The sequence below is a fragment of the Bombus vancouverensis genome, chromosome 18, assembly GCF_051014615.1.
Source record: "Bombus vancouverensis nearcticus chromosome 18, iyBomVanc1_principal, whole genome shotgun sequence".
Taxonomy (NCBI): Eukaryota; Metazoa; Arthropoda; class Insecta; order Hymenoptera; family Apidae; genus Bombus; species Bombus vancouverensis.
Window position 1 is genome coordinate 4425301 of NC_134928.1, and position 12359 is coordinate 4437659.

The following is a 12359-nucleotide window of genomic DNA, read 5'->3' on the forward strand; positions in this document are numbered from 1 at the left end:
CTATTCCTCCCGCAACGAAAGTACGGGATACATACATATGTATTTTCTTGCTCTTCCAATCCATTGCCGTTGCGGTCATTTGTTGCAAATTCGATCGTTTGCATCTGACCTAAATCTTGAGGTTAAAATTTTCTGTTACAAATTATTAATTAGACCTATTTATAACTTATGCTAATCCCATATGTTATTAAATTTCTGACAGTGCGATGGAAAACGCAAGGCTAGGCATCTTGAAAATAAGTGCATTAGAAGAAGCAGGAATTATTTTAGAACGGCCATCTCTTACTACAAGAATTATAATAGCAGCAAAAATATATTATTAAGAGCTTCATAATAGATTTAACAATAATGATTTAATTAAGGGAATTATTTACCTTTACCCTTTGTATTTAGAGAGGGCTATGAAAAATGTACATCTCCTTCAAGAGGCTAATTAGAATACTTCCTATGATGTACATTACCACATTAAGAATCAAATTCTTTCCAATGAGCTAGAAGCTCGGCGGGGCAGCTGGCTATGGTCTTTAAGGTCGAGAATTGAAGGTGACGCGTCGCGAGTTCGAATCCTCGGTATGTAAGGCTCCGAGATTAAAGGGACGGAAAACCAAAATTTCTGCTTACAACAGGCAAGCGGCCAGCCCCTCCCTTGCTTGTGGTGAGGGCGTACTTTCGGGGAGTGCGCTTGGTAAAGGTGTTTGGTGTTAAGCACCCGGGGGCCCGAGGGCCACACTCGCGCACTAGTCTACCGTCGTCCCGCCCGTGGAGGTTTTAGCCGGTAAGAATCCGGCACTACCTTCTGCCCGTCCCCACAGGGTTGTAAGGTGTCTATGAAGATTTCCTCCACGTAAAAAAAAAAAAAAAATTTTTTTTGTAGTACGGAAGGAGACATGCTTAACACTCCCGTAGACAAGGATGGAACACATATATAAATGGTTAGGTGAGATTATTTTCATAAAAAATGAATTTTTGATCAATATCCAAACGTGTTATATTGTATATCAATTGTATAAATAAGAAGAAAGGATTAATATATCCTTTTAAACTTTGCATGCTGCACAAAAATACAGAACACATTTATTCGCAATATATTCTAATAGAGTTTCATTCGTTTGAAAAGACACAAAAGAGTTTGTCGACATTTCTTAAACATGATCGAAATTGATTGCAATATACTTGCGTCTACAGTTTGCTACTGGAACAGACGATTGTCAGAGATGTACTTACATACGTTTAAGGCGGATCGTATTGTTGTGCCTTGGAGTGACAACGTTGTTTTGCTCTGCTAGGTCTAAAGGTAAACAAATTCCGAACAAAACATTATCGTCGTTCTTTCTAATCGTCATCCGGAGTGACATTTGAAATTTTTATAATGCCATCGTTCGATACGAATAGACGAACGTCCTTTCTAGGACGATCATTATAACAGGTCATACAGTGGAATAGCAAGCGTAGAGTTGAAGGTGCGACTATTACAACTGGCATACACTATCTTTGTACTTGTATTTAAAGTGATTTTAATATACACTGACTGTTACATTTTTATCACTCCTCTCTTTAATAAACCAACTAACACGTAGAATGTACCACATCAGCTCGTAATTTTTGGAATAAGATACGAGATGTTCCACATAATCCATATATTCCTTGTCTTTGTTTTCAAACTGAACAGTATCTAGAAGTTATCTGCAAATCCGGATATATTCCATCTAAAGCATTTATTTTCTGAGATTCCTTAGATTTATAGATTAGCATAAGAAATATTTACCGATCATGCGTATTACTGTACGACAAATGTTTGATATATACTTTTAACAATTATTGTGCCGATTTAAAATATTCATAACCAAGGTTATATATGTCGGAGATGAAAGAACACCGGAGCCTTTCGAATTTTGGATAATTCCCTAACATTGTAACCTAGAGTCTACTGTAGCTGTAATTAAACAATTGTAGTTATTCAATCCGATTGTAATTGTTTGAGAGTTGTGATAATGAGCTTGGGCTCGAGGCGACAGCCAGTCGCCGAACGTAGCCGCGGTCACGGGATGAACGCTTTGTCTAACAAAGGCATGGAATAATTCTATAGCTCTCCTTGAAAAGGAAATAGTTGTAACACTCAACAGTAAACATTCCAACTGCCTCTGTCCGGTAGCTCGCCACACGCAGACCCTATTCTTCGAGTAAGATGATTGCCAGATGTCGATGCGTCTCCGCAGTACATGTTCAGCTAGCTCGAGGGCCCGTTATAAATCTAAACAGAAATAAACTAAACATAGCACCCAGCCTCGAGCTTACCTTCGACCATACGCCCATAATAATTACATACAGAAACAAACCAATACTTTACAGCAGCACAGAGAAGCTATGCAATAAAACCACCAAATGGCAAAGAAATAATAGAGAGCAAAGAAATAATAGAGAGCAAAATCAACTGCAACATCCCACTGAAAACACCCGAACACATCGATCAAGCAGTAACAACGCTCACAGAAACTATCCAAGAAGTGGTGTTGGTTTCATATTTTTCCAATCTTTTTTACTTAACAATATACTTTCAATAATCTATAATTGAAGCATCGAAAAACATTAATGTTTTAGTATTACACTATTACCATACATTACATCATTCTTATTTTTACACACATTTATATTTTTCTAAATATTCGTTTTCTGTACATCAAAAGCTGTTGAGATTTATCTCGGAATAGAGAGTAAAAATGCATGGATGAATGTAATAAGATAACAAGATAACAACAATAACAGAGATAAAAAAAGGGCAGAAAATAGCGTGCAATTAAAAATTTTAGCGGGTTTAAAGAAAAAAATGTGTCTTATAAAAAGAAAAAATAAACATTAAGGTGCTATAACAATTATTTAAATAAACTGTTTGATGAACTTTTTTAGTTCATCGAGAAGGAGAATATATAATAATTTTAATCCTTTTTTGGTTTTTCGTTTCAGTCAAGAATTACGAGGTGGATCTTTCACGCCGATTGAAAACTGCAGCTCATGAAATAGGATTAGAAATCTGTTATAATTTTTCTTTTTACTTAAAAAAAGATTTGTGTTCGTTAAATATATATAAAATCATATCTCAAAATTCAACAAATTCGTTTCTTTCTTACCCTTCTAAAAAAAATCACAAAAAGACGCTGTTTTAGAACATTCTAATTCAGGGCATTCCCTTAATACATCTGCAGAATCTACGAAAGAAGCAAAAATATTTAGTTAATTCCGACAGATTTCAAAATATATTAATTCATAGGAAATCATGAAAAATTTTGCACAGATATTTATAGTGTACGTTTTGAAAAATAATTAATCTACATACATGTTATGTTTTCTAGAATTAAGCATTAGATTCAACCAGAATCAAACATACGATAAACATTTATTATTCAAGTTATACCACACCAGAATAATTTACTTATAATTCTCAAAGAGAATTGATTGTAAAATTCTTCCAAATAAAAAAAAAAGAAAAATGTTATCTTTTCGATACATATTCATACAATCTAACATGACATGATGACAAATTTTAAACAAAATTTTCTATTTCGTCGTGTATACTATTATCTTCATTGTATATAATTTTCACAAATAGTTTGATATGATAACTTCATTGCAATAAACAAAAATGATAGAAATAAAAAATAAATGAAAATAAAAAATATAGATGAAAAATAGAATTTAAATTATTACTATTTAAAATACAGCTGAAATAATTTTTCTGCAGAGATGGCAATGTTTTCCTACCTGTATCGAAGTGTAAGAAATTATGCAAATATGATATTTCAATCTTTGACACTAACAGTGAAATGTATTTTATAACTAGAAATGAAGACAGAAACTATAAGTAGTATTATTGTCATTATAAGCATCGTAATTGATATTATATGTATACGTGTGTATACTTACATACGTATATATGTATATGTCGGAGGTAAAAGGAAAGCCGAAGCCTTTCCTTGGAAATTTTGGGAACATCCTCTAGTACTTTAGCCTATATTTTATTATAGCTGTAATTGTTTAAAATTTGTGATAGCGAGATTGGGTTCGAGGTGACAATTGGTCGCCGAACGTAGCCACGGTCACGAGATAAACGTTTTGCCTAAGGGAGGTCTGGAGTGGTTGTATGGGTTTTCCGAGAAGTGTGATCGTGGCGGCATGCGCCCTCTAGAGCGGGCCTAGCCACGTGTGAGGTTACCTCGAAGGTGCCGAGACAATGGGACATACATTGTATCAATAAACAAACTCCAGGCAGAAACTACCTAGCAACGGCGTTCCGAACTTTTCGATGCTTCTAACGAGTGCGTATCGAATTGCAGACGAGGCTGGCATTCGTGCGATTGCCTTGGAGAGTGACGCATCGAGTATTTTCGTCAATCGTATTTTGCGCCTAAGATTATTTTTTACGCTTAGTAAAGAGTTATCTCGTTGGCCGTGGATTCGTTTGAACCCAACAAAAACATTGTTAATAGTGTACATTAAATTCATTATTCGTAAATCATATTATTCATTAACTTCATTGTTTATCAAATTTATTATTCATTAGACTTAATTATTTGTTAAGCTTAGTGATAGTCTTGTATATACGTGTACATATAATCTCGGCTTTGTGAAACGATGGCTAGTCCACGCGAAGAGTTATCACGCGCCCAAAATTCCGATCTTAACCCGACATATATATATAAAGAATATATAAAGAATAAGTTGATTAAAATTTTGAACACAAATAGAAATTTAACGTTAATTATTCTCATTTTTAACCTTTAACGCTCCCACTTTTAATTGTGAATATCGACCGACAACTCCAACTTATTCTCATTATACTTCGATTTGCAAGTTTTTAACACTTTACCGACCGATAGCCGAATAATCGCTTTTTTGTCGTCGACACTTACCGACTGATAGACTATTAATCGGCTATTACTATAATTAAAAGCTATTACTTATAATTCTCCATGAGAATTGGTTGTAAAATTCTTTCAATTAAAAAAAAAAAGGAAAAAAGTTTTTAAGTACCAGATTTTAAAAAAGGTACCGCACCGCACCGCACATAGGTGGTGCTTGAGAGGCACACTTGGAGCGTTAAATGTTAAGAGGAGATATAAATTTGTAAATTTATCAAATACAAAAATATTATTCAGAAATACTTGAAAAACTTTGACATTTTTTAGGAAAAAACTTGTTTTGCAACAACAAAAAGTTATCAATGTACAATGGAAGCTTCCCACACTAAAAAGGAAAAGAGGAACAAAAGTAGATTTGGAGAATTCACGTACGAAAATAAGACTAATTAACGTGAAAACCAATATTAAGTGGTTAGAAGATTCGTAAACGTCAAATAGATGTATAACATTACAAAACATCAGTTTTTTTTTTTTTTTATTTGTTGAAATTACAATCAATTCTCGCGTTGAGAATTTTCAGTAATTTTTCTGGCGTGGCGCAGTGACATGGCTGTTTATTTACAATAAGTTAATACTTATTATAGATAGGTATAATTTATAAGTATTATAAGTAAGTGCAAATGCTTAATTTGGATAATTAAATGAATCTAACGTTTAGGTCTAGCGGGTAGTGCCTCTTCAGCCTGCGAATCTGGTCCGTCGTATCGAGTAGTCCAGTGATTAGGGGGTGTTTGTTGATTCTTTTGCTATATCTGTCGCTATATTTTGCTATTTCCTCTTTGACGGTGGGTATCTTGAGGTCGCGGTGTATTGTTTCATTGGTTACATACCAAGGTGCGTCAATTAGGGATCTTAGCGTTTTCGATTGAAAGCGTTGGAGTATTTCGATGTTGGAGTTACTTGCTGTTCCCCATAGTTGAATTCCGTAGGTCCAGACAGGTTTTATTGCGGTCTTGTAGAGGGTAATTTTATTCTGTATGTTTAGTTTGGAGCGTCGGCCCGTGAGCCAATAGAGTTTTTTTAGTTTGTCCTTTAGTTGCTTCGTTTTATCTGAGATGTGTGTCTTCCACGTTAGTCTCCTGTCCAGGGTCATGCCCAGGTATCGGACTGTGTCCCTGCTAGGAACTGTTGCATTGTTGATGGTGACCTGGGGGCAGGATTGTTTTCGGAGCGTGAAGGTTACATGTGAGGATTTCTTTTCGTTGACTTTGAAGCCCCATTTGTGAAACCACTTTTCCATGCAGTCGAGACTTCGCTGGAGAGTGGATGAGGCTATTACCGGGTCTGCGTGGGTAGCTAATAGCGCTGTGTCGTCTGCAAATGTCGCTATTGTTATATCGTTTGATATAGGTAGGTCGGCAGTGTAGATGGAGTACAGTAGGGGTCCGAGGACACTACCTTGGGGTATGCCGGCTTCTATTGGGAATGTTGCGGAAGTGGCGTCTAGGCATTTAACCATGAATTGTCTATTGGTTAGGTAAGATTTTAGGATGGAGTAGTAGGGGTGAGGTAGGATCTTTTTAATCTTGTATAGTAGCCCTTCATGCCATACTTTGTCGAATGCCTGTTGGATGTCTAGGAAAACCGCTGAGCAATATTTTTTCTTTTCGAGTGTTTGGCTGATCGTATGAGTTAAGCGGTGGATTTGCTCTACTGTAGAATGATGTTTTCGGAAGCCGAATTGGTGATCTGGGAGTGTTTTCAAGTTCTCTAGGATTGGAAGGAGTCGGTTCGTGAGCATCTTCTCGAATAGTTTGGACAGGGTAGGTAAAAGACTGATTGGGCGATAGGAGCTGGTTTCGTATATCGGTTTACCGGGTTTAGGGATGAGGGTAATCAATGAGATTTTCCAGGCCTTAGGATAGTGTTCCAGGCGAAGGATAGCATTAAAAATCCATGTGATGAGTGCTATCCCTTTTGTGGGAAGTTCCTTGATTGCTTTATTGCCTGTTAGGTCGTGTCCTGCTGCTTTCTTGGGGTTTAGGCGACTGATTGTTTCTATAGTCTCTGCAGAGGAGAAGGGTTCGATAGGAGGGGACATTTGGAAGGGGGTGTGCAGGTATTCGGTAACGTCCGCGGCGGCTTTGGGGGAATGGGGTTTGAATATTTCTGACAAGTGTTTAGCAAACAGATCGGCTTTTTCTGTAGGGCTTCGCGCCCATCTACCTTGCGGACGGCGGATAGGTGGGATTATTTGTGGGGGGCGTGTGAGTTTCCTGGAGGCCTTCCATAGTGAGTAGTTGGCGTCGGCTGTGGGGGATAAGCTGGCGAGGTATTTATGGAAGCAGTCGTTTTTATAGTTCTTTAAGGTTCTGGATAGCTTTCTAGTTGCGTTGTTAAGTTTGCGTTTGTCCTCCGGTGTTCTATGGGTCTGCCATACTCTTCTTAGTCTACGTTTTTCTGCTATTTTTTTTAGTATGTATTGGGGATATTCTTGTTTGCTGTTGGATGGCTTTGTCGGTGTGGAGAGGCGGATTGCGTTTATTATGCTCGTGTTTAAGTATTCCGTGGCTGCTTCGATATCTTCCTTTGTTTTTAGTGGGGTGAAGGCTGAGGTTGAGTGTGTAAAGACTTCTCTGAAGAGCTGCCAGTTGGTGTGTTGGTTGTGAATGGAGCCATTAGGTGTATTCTCGATGATTGTTGAACTGACTGTTGCTATCACGGGAGAATGATCAGAGGAGAGATCAGCCGAGGAGTTGATCTGGACGTGTCTTGATGGGATATTTTTAGTTATGAAGAAGTCGAGAAGGTCGGGTATTTTGTTGGTGTCAGTGGGCCAGTATGTGGGTTCGTATGTGGTGAGGTAGTTGTTGTTTATTATGCTGTTTAAGAGGTTTTTGCCTCTTGCTGTAACCAGTCTGCTGCCCCATTGGATGTGCTTGGTGTTATAGTCTCCTCCAACTATGAATCTATTGCCCAGGGTGTCCAGAAAGTTATCAAAGTCTTCGTTGGCGATGGAGTGTCTGGGAGGGCAGTATACTGCTGAGGTGGTGATTGAGCCATGACAGTCTTCTATTGCTACGTTTGTTGCTTGGAGGTAGTCTTTCTGGAATGATGGAAGTTCGTAGTGCTTAATACTTGCTTTGATTATTATTCCGGTGCCACCGTGGGCCTTTCCGCTGGGGTGTTGGGTATGGTAGAATTTGTAACCATTTATTTTCAGGTAGCTCTTGTCGGTGAAGTGGGTTTCCGATACGAGCATTACGTCGATTTGCTGGTGTTTTAAGAAGAGTTCTAGTTCAAGTTTGTGTTGCGCTAGACCGTTGGCGTTCCAGAGTGCTATGCGCCTTGGTTTTATTTTGAGTCGGGGCGTGCTAATTTTTCCACGATGAGTGTTAGTAGCGATAGCAAGTGATTTATTTGCTCTGATTGTTTCTCTATTAGCTTTTCAAGCCTTGAGGAGTTGTCTGTGTTAGGTGGGTTGGGGACACTGTTTTGGGGAAGGTACCTTTGGCTGTTCGGGTTATTTTGGATGCCTTGTACTGCTTGGGCATAGGAGGTTGAGGTGGAGATGAATTTGGTAGGACTGGGTGTTTGGTTGGTTGAGGGGGTTGGGGTAGTCGTGAATTTCGGTGGGCTGGGTGTTTGGTTGGATACCTCTTTTGCTCTGAGCTTAGGGTACCTGTTCGTGTATAGTGTTTTATATGCTGGGCAGTCTTTGTAGTTGGCAGGGTGGTCCCCTTGGCAGTGGATGCATTTCGCTGGGGTTTCCGGTGATTTGGCGCACTGGTCAGTGGAGTGAGTGCCTGCGCATTTAACGCAGCGGAAAGTATGGTTGCAGTATTTCTGCGTATGACCGTACCTTTGGCACCTTTTGCATTGCACCATTTCTTTTTTCACGAGCGGTGGTTCGATCTTTACTATCGCGTTCATTAGGCGACTGATGTTGTAGATTTCCTTATTGTTCGGCTTTTGTTTAATGTCTAGGAAGAATAAGGATAACGGGTCTTTCGAGACTCTATGCCTTATATTACTTACGTTGATGACTTCGTGGCCGAGTTTTGAGAGTTCGTATTTGAGTACGTCTATGTCTGCTGAGTGGTGTACGTTTCGTAGGACCACCCGGAAAGGCCTTTCCTGTTTGAGTTGGTAGGTGTGGAAGTTGGCGTTCAGGGTCCTGAGTGTCTTGGTGAGTTTTCTGTAAGCTTCTGGGTTCGTCGGCAGTATTTTTACTTTATTGTTGCTTATCTTAAGGTTATATTCCTCCTTGCTGATATCTCTCTCTAGGGACTTGATCATTGTCTGTATGTCAATGATGTCGTTCACAAATATTGGTGGGGGAGGGGGGATTCTCTGTGAGTGTTGGTTTGGTGGCAGTTCTACGATTTCCATGGCGTCGTTTGAGGATTCCAATACGGCGAACCTGTTGTGTGTGTTTATTTGCGTTGCTGTTTCTATTTTCCTTTTCTTTGTAGTATTAGCGTCGTTAGTGCGGAGAGTTCTGCTACACTTCTGCCACGGGGGGGTAGCACGGGGTATCATCGAGCTAGTTAATTCGGAATGAACAACTAGTCGTGAGGCTGTGAGGCTAGTATTCGGGTTGGGGTTAGGTGCGTGGGATTTCTTCTCCCTAAAGGGTAAGGAACACCTAGCTGTGTTCTCTTTCGACGGTTGGGCGACACGTGTTGTTTTCGGACTACGCTGGGCACTGGAGACACGTCTGCACGCTTCGGCACTCCACAACGAACTACAAAACATCAGTGATGAGAATTTATAAAATCATTCTACTTTTATATCACACACTATACATTAAATGTAATGTAAATTAAATAAGACAAGGAAACGTTAAAACTACATATAAGAACCAAAAAACATATAACGAAACAATTGGAAGAACAAATGAAATTACAAGAGCTCGATTCAGACGCATACAGGATAGTAAGAAATATTCCAAAAAATAAAAATGTAAATTATTATACCTACTAAGCAAAGATATTAAAAGGTTTCAGGTTACAATAAAAGAATTATACCCAAAACTTTTTTCTTATTTGGTAGACTTTTCACAATCAATTCTCATTGAGAATTATAAGTAAATTAAACACCCAAAACTTGACATAAAATATATCAAAACAGATCTATTGGAAAGGAGACACACGCTACACAACGTAATTTACTTAAGCGAAAGTGTCGCTTTAACACCATTGTCAATGTTTCTCTCTGAACGTGAATAAGACGGTATGTGATACGTTCATAAAAGTATAAACGCCAAGAGCTAATAATAATATTCCACAGTGTGTGTTACGACCGTTCGCGGAGAGACGCGGTCGCTAGGAGAACGCGTCAGCGAGATCATGTTAATCGACGCCGCGAAATAGTCGTTCCCCTGTTTCGTTTAGGATAACAGAGGTGGTTTAATGAATGTAACACTGTATTAACAGGTTAACATAGAACAATATATTTTACAATAATATGATGAAGATGTTACAGAATTTTGGCTCGACTTTGATCTCTAGATAAATTCGTTTGCTCGTCAGATTGTCGAAGTATCACGTTTGACTCGTCAGAAGGAACTGCCCGCCCTTCGATTATTTTCGTCTTTTCAGGAAGGCGACCCCCACTACGTTCGGATCACACCACATTCTTTTACGCGAGGTAAAATAACGGTCACGAGTCCACGTTGCTGGAGGTCGCCCTGCTTAATGAACCATGCGCTTGCCACTACAATGTTTGTTGGCGGGGAGCCGCGACGATCCGTCTGCGACGTTGTAGGACCGCGAGCGACGGTTAGAAAATACAGCCGGTGGTAAGCTTCGTGGCGTAACAGTGTGTGAACGACATGGACGCACGAAAAATTATTGTAATAAATTACCGACTCGTGTCAAATGTTCAGGTATGTGTCTCTCGATTAATTGCTCATATGTAAAAAAATAAAAAAGGTAATCTGTGCAAATTGCAGAAACAATCATCCGGCAAGCTACAAATATTGGATTGTAAGGAAGGAGCTGCAAAAAAATTATTTCTTTCAATTATCACCAGCCATTTAGTATCCATTTATATTATTATTCGGTTTATAGTCAAATGGCTAACAATGTTTAAACATACAAGAACCAAATATCGACTGCATTAACGAGTAACAAATTTTAAGCAGAAATGATAAAAGAAAGCAATAATCAAAAACTTAAAGAAACAACGGAAAAGACCTGAATACGATATAATAACAGCAAAGATATTAAAAGAAATTCCGGACAAAGGAGTAAGATTTTTATTTTCAGGCTAGGGAATTTTCCACAGATATGGAAACGTGCACAGATAGTGTTAGAAAAAGCAAATAAGTATTTAATACCACCATCCGCTTATAACCAGTAACTTTCCTTCCAATTATATCTATATTGTATTCTGGCTTTTCTTTGAATCTGTTAATCGTATGTTGTGTCGTGTCTTACCTTGTTATGTAGTATTTAACCAGGATCATTTTTTCCACCAACGTTTAAGAACGGATGGCTTTAAGCCGAACGTAAATGTTGAATCATACGAGGATCAGAGACACCACCAGCAGCGTCAGGCTTTTAACCTTTCTTATATTTTCCCACACAGGAATTTTACAAAAACTCTTCCAACCATTCCATAACCAGCTATCGACGAGACAAGCCAACTTTCTTTTTCCAGAAATTCTCTGCAAGCCATGGATAGGATAGAAACAAGAGGAATCGTGTACTATTGGATTGGCAACTAAGTGATAGCGGATTTTGCCATTAAGTGGTAATGACAAGATCCGCAATCATTTAGTTGCCAACCTAATGTATTATAGTTTGAATGTATATGTTGATATTAAAACTATTCGATTCTTCGATCCATACTATGGAATCCAACATCCAAAATAGTAGAGAAGACAATTGACAAAAGATGAATGGATGAAATAATAGCTAAATCCCTTTCTTTTTTGTACGTGGAGAAATGCTCATGGACGCTTTGTTGGTGCTGCAGCAGCATAGCAGTGTTTGACTCTTACCGACTAAAATGGAATGCCACAGAACCTCTTGCAACTTACGGCTGGTGCACTCTCCTAAAAGTTTCCTAACTGATTAATTTGGCGCTAGCGGACGCCATTGCCGCTAGCGCCACCTCCCTGAAAGTCGCGACCCACGGCTGGCGGGGCGGAGCGGTCCAGGGCCACCAGACCACCATCTCCCTCGGCCGCATTAAAAAACAATTTTTTTTTCTTTTCTTTTGTTTTTTCTTTTCTTTCTTTTTTGTTATTTTTATGTTTTTCTTTCTTTTTGTCCTTTCGTTTCAGTTGTTAGTGATTGCCTGTGTTTTTTATTTTTTCTTTTTTTTTCGTGGAGGAAGTCTCATAGACAACTTCTTATCTCACCATCGTGTTGGCCGGGCGTTACAGGGCGGCGGCAGAAGGTAGTGTGTCGGCCGGACTCTTACCGACTAAGATCTCCACAGTCAAAATGGTAGAAACATGGTCGGAAGTGTGAGTGGTCGTCGGCCCTGGGGTGC

The 12359-nt window shown here is 38.9% G+C and overlaps 1 pseudogene; it reads left to right on the plus strand.

The window, feature by feature from the left end:
* The first annotated feature begins 868 nt into the window (after positions 1-868).
* Positions 869-968, plus strand: LOC143304066 (U6atac minor spliceosomal RNA; annotated as a pseudogene).
* Positions 969-12359: the final 11391 nt, after the last annotated feature.